The sequence below is a fragment of the Pongo pygmaeus genome, chromosome 10 (genome assembly GCF_028885625.2).
Source record: "Pongo pygmaeus isolate AG05252 chromosome 10, NHGRI_mPonPyg2-v2.0_pri, whole genome shotgun sequence".
Lineage (NCBI taxonomy): Eukaryota > Metazoa > Chordata > Mammalia > Primates > Hominidae > Pongo > Pongo pygmaeus.
In genome coordinates, this window is record NC_072383.2 from 82,603,085 (window position 1) to 82,608,506 (window position 5,422).

General features: G+C 37.4%; 1 pseudogene; it reads right to left on the reverse strand.

The window, feature by feature from the left end:
• Positions 1 to 3,928: 3,928 nt before the first annotated feature.
• LOC129010753 (ribosome biogenesis protein WDR12-like) lies at positions 3,929 to 5,191 on the reverse strand (annotated as a pseudogene).
• Positions 5,192 to 5,422: the final 231 nt, after the last annotated feature.

A 5,422-nucleotide genomic window follows, 5' to 3' on the forward strand; every position in this document is an offset into this window, starting at 1 on the left:
TGAGTCATATTCATTCAACAATGTATGACTCCTGTGTCAGGTATTCCCTGGTCATAATGTTCTCTAGCTCTTTGATTTGAAATTCTGACTTACATAGCATACACACCTTTCTCAGAACACTTAACATCTATAGAGACATTAGGCAAGAGGAACAAATTGTTACCAGGAAGGAAGGCAGGAAGAAGAGACAAGAAATAAAGTGTTGTGTTCTATTGCGTACAAAGCACTGTGATGGTTACTTTATCTTTAATTCCTAATAACACCAAGCAGTAATTGTCCTGATCTGGCAAATTGGAAAACAGGACCAGGCATGGTGATTCTGACTTTACCCCACAAGTTCTCCTCCAGCAAACTAGGGCATGCTGTGCTAGCACTGTCAATATTACAGCAGTGAATTCAAAGTCAAGTGAAAAATCTCAGCTACAATAATAAAGGGTGTTAGAAGATAGTGATTAAGAACACAGGCTCCAACATTAGGTGTCCTAGGTCCAAATCCAGGTCTGAGATATATTAAGTTTATGACCTTGGGCAATTTATGTAACTTCTCCATGCTGCAGATAGTTCATCTGTAACAATGGGATAATACATTCTGCTTCTCAATTTATTATAATTATTCAATCAGTTAATATGTGTAAAATATCTAGGTGAGTGTTTGGTTCACAGTAAGAGCTTTACAGGTTTGCTAATAATGTTGCTGCTTAAAATTAAACCTGGTGGATAAAATGAGGATAATTTTCTGTCCTAGAAACTAAAGCATCTTTCTTGTTCACTGCTGTGCGTCTTCTACAAACAAGACATTGTGCATTCCTAGCAATCCCTTTTCATCTTAATCCTTCAGTCTAAGGATTTACTATTCTAAGTAAAGTAGAATTTTCTGCAGTTTTCCTTTTCAGTATTTATGTCTTTTCTCTTTTTTAGCTTTTATTTTAAGTTCATGAGCAGGATGTACAGGTTTGTTACATAGGTAAATGTGGGGGTTTGTTATACAGATTATTTCATCACCAGGTATTAAGCCTAGTATCCATTAGTTATTTTTTCTGATCCTCTCCCTTCTCCCACCTTCCACCCTCTGATAGACTCCAGTGTGTTTTTCCCTCTATGTGCCCATGCGTTCTCATTATTTAGCTCTTTTCTCTAACTTAAAGTAATTTCTCTGTGTGATGCTTAATTTTTTGTGTCAACTTGGCTGGGCCACATTACAGATATTTGGTCCAACTTTATTCTCGATATTTATGTGAGGGTGCTTTTGGTTGGGATTTACGTTTAAATTATTGGACTTTGAGTAAACCAGATTGCCTTACATAATATGAGCTGGTTTCATCTAATTAGTTGAAAGCTTAATAGAAAAAAAGGCTTGATAAATCCTATTCCATCACCACCCCAAACCCCAGAAAGAGGAAATTTTCCAGCAGGCCGTCGTCAGACTTCATCTGCTCTTCCTGATTTCTGCAATAAACTGTCTTCAGACTTGAACTGCAACCTCAGCTCTTTCCTGTGTCTTTGCCTGCTGGCCACCTTTATCGGGGGAACCAACCCCCAATATTTCAACGTAGGTTCTTTCTATTTTCCCTAAGTGCCGGCCAGTCTGAGAAATAAAGAGAAAGAGTACAAAGAGAGAAATTTTACAGCTGGGCCTCCGGGGGTGTCATCACATATTGGTAGGACTGTGATGGCAATCCCAAGCCACAAAACCAGCAAGTTTTCATTAGGGGTTTTAAAAGGGGAGGGGGTGTATGAAAGGGAGTAGGTCTTAAGGATCACATGCTTCAAAGGGCAATAAAGATCATAAGGCAAGGCAAAATTAGAATTACTGATGAGGGTCTATGTCCTGCTGTGCATGCATTGTCTTGATAAACATCATAACAGGAAACAAGGTTTGAGAGCAGAGAACCGGTCTGACTAGAATTTACCAGGCTGGAATTTCCCAATCCTGATAAGCCTGAGGGTACTGCAGGAGACCAGGTTGTATTTCAGTCCTTATCTCAACCGCATAAGACGGACACTCACAGAGCGGCCGTCGGTAGACCTACTTCCAGGAATGCATTCCTTCCCCAGGGTTATTCCTTGCTGGGAAAAGAATTCAGTGATATTTCTCCTACTCACACATACGTCTATAGGCTTTCTACAAGAAGAAAAATATGACTCTATTCTGTCCAACCCCGCAGGCGGTCAGACCTCATGGTTATCTTCCCTTCTTCCCTGAAAATCGCTGTTATTCTGTTCTTTTTCAGGGTGCACTGATTTCATACTGTTCAAACACATATGTTTTACAATCCATTTGTACAATAGTGGTCCTGAGGTGACATACATTCTCAGTTTACGAAGATAACAGGATTAAGAGATTAAAGTAAAGACAGGCATAAGAAATTATAAGAGTATTGATTGGAGAAGTGATAAATGTCCATGAAATCTTCACAATTTATGTTCAGAGACTGCAGTAAAGACAGGCATAAGAAATTATAAAAGTATTAACTTGGGGAACTGATAAATGTCCATGAAATCTTCCAGTTTATGTTCTTCTGCCTTGGCTCCAGCTGGTCCCTCTCTTCGGGGTCCCTGACTTCCTGCAACACACCTTGTAGATTTTGGACTTGCCTGCCTCTAGAATTGGGTAAGCCAATTATTTAGAATGAATAAATATATTTCTATATGAACATACATTCTATTGGTTCTGTTTCTCTGGATAATCCTAATACATCCTGGTTTTGCATTTTCTGACTCTAATTTTTCTCAAACTTTCCCCTCATCTCTTTGGCAATTTGGGAGTTTCCCCTGCCCAGTAAAATCAATGAAGGTGAAAAAGGCTATCTGCTCTTTCCTGCCAACTTGGATAGGCACATTACAAAATTCACAAAATAAAGGACATATTATCCAACCAATTCTCTTGATTTGGGAAAGGAAAGAATCCATATGTTTCATTCTACCTTCCCATTCTTTTCAAATGAAACTAGTAAAATTTATCATGGATTTCCTTTTTAATGCTGAGAATATTTTTGACAAATTGAGTTAGAAGGCCAAGCAATCTTCCAGAGTATTTTCCCTTTTGGAAGTAGCATTGGCATGAATGAGTCTGAAGAAAGGGGGCCATCATAAACAGTCTCACATGGGCTCACATAGGAGCTACTTCCTTATCTTTTCCCCATTTAAAATCCATAAACTCTTTGGAACGAAACTCTTTTGTCCACAACAGTCCCAGAGCACATAGACATTAAATCGTGAAGTTTTATGTAGTTGTCTGGTACTGGAATTAACTTCGAGGGACATCTAGAAAAAAACAAATGCTAGATCATATCAGCATAGTATCAGATAATAAAAAAAAAAGCAAAACAAAATACTATGTTTAAAAAAAACTGTTGGAAACAGCCAGGACAAAACATTGCAGACAGCTATAGTGCTGTCTAGAAAAAAACAAATGCTAGGCAATATCAGCATAGTATCAGATAATAAAAAACAAAGTAAAACAAAATACTATGTTTAAAAAAAAAAATGTTGAAAACAGCCAGGACAAAACATTGCAGACAGCTATATAGTACAATGTTAAGAATGTGGGACCTGGAGACAGGTGCTACAACTTTACCACTACACTTTCTTTAAAAATTAAGGTTTATGTTTTTTATTTTTGTATTTGTAACGTACTCTTTTATAGAACTTCAAAAGAAAATCTTAATACAAATTAATACCTTTAAAAATAAATTAAAAACTCAGTTTCTCTTCAAGAATTTATATAGGGTAGTAAATGCAGGCCACATTTTATATTTTCTAAACACCAACTATTCTATTATAAAATAAAAAAGTGGTATGTTAACTATTATAAAGGGTGAAACTATTATATAAACTTTAATCTAAAAGGCTGCTTTCGGCATCTGCATCAATGTAATTTCATGATTCTTTACCAATATTTATAGAAAGAATCTCTGTAATCAAATTATCATTCACTTTCATGCCCCACATGGGAAGTGGTAGGTGAATATCTGTAGGAATATAATTCATTTTCTGATCTTCCACTGAGAAGTATCCCTGTGTTTGTCCAGTCTACACTCAGAATTTTGTCTTCATGAGCAGCTAGATCATAGAATGGAGCCTTAAAACTTCTTGTATTCTGCAGCTTGATGGCGTCACCTAAATATACTGAAATCAGCTGCTGTTCATGAATAGAAGACCATTTTACTGATGTCACCCAGCCTGTATGTGAAGTTGGGAAAACAACAGAAAAAACTATCTTTAGTTTGGGGATCCCAGTCTTATATGCATGTCTGTGCTTCCAGATGCTAAACATTTAGAGTAGAAAATAGAAAATACAATACTTTATTTCCTGACAAAGTTGAGTTAAGACTGCTGAACTCAACATCCCACACTTTAATTGTGTGGTCCCAAGATGCACTGCAGATTCCTTCAACATTTGACCACAGAACCAAGGAAATTGCTTCCTTGTGGTCAGAGAGGGTCAGCATGGGAGTCCTTGTTAGTCCCAATTGCTCTGTTTTCTGTTTCTTTCTCAATTTGTGGATTCCACCATTTCATCTTCTTTATCTATAGAGACTGTAGACTAGATATTTAACATTTTATCTCATCAGCCACTGCAAAATATAGTTTCTGAGCTATCAACAGCTATATAATCTACAATTCCAGTATGATCTCTGCAGCAGTGTAGGGCTTTCCCTGTTTCTCATTGAATTCTACTCCGGTAAGACAGTACTCTGATCAATGGAAGAATTCAGTAAAAACAAGACAAACTGTCTTTTTTCACCGAGGCCACATTTTTCACAGCATCTGTATGTTTCACAGTCATCATTATGAACTTTTCTTCCAAGGATCAGAACACAGAAGTCTCATCATAAGAACCAGTCAAGGTACATTCCTCTGCCCCTTTAATTGAACTGATCCAGTCATCATAGAATATGCAGTGCTCTGGCTGGTGGGCAGTGTACTTCTCCACATATTCTAGTTCCACAACCTCTTCTGATGAGATGATCTCCAGGCCCATGTGTTTGACCAAGGAGATTAGCAGAAACTGGCCCTCAGTAAGGAAATCAAACTCCACATGTTTGTGGAACTCATTTTTGTCCTTCAGCAATTTATTCATGATGTTACTAAGGTTAGCTATTTCGGAGGCAGCAGAGATTGAGAAGAGAACATCATCTATGATATATTTCATGTTATCACTGTAGAAGTGTGTTTGGAATGGAGACATGGCAGGGAGTACACACAAGACTTGCCCACAGAAACATATGGGTTGGTATTCAGAGAACGAGAGCTCTGGTTTTTTAGGATTAAAAAATGACAGCTCAAAATTAGACTGAATATGTACGTGAGAAGCTGCATTTGAAGGCTGGCTTCCACTTTGTTTCCTTGGATCTCTTCCTATATTTTCAATTAATTGTAGAATCCCATATATCTGATTTTACAGAAGTAATATAGACAG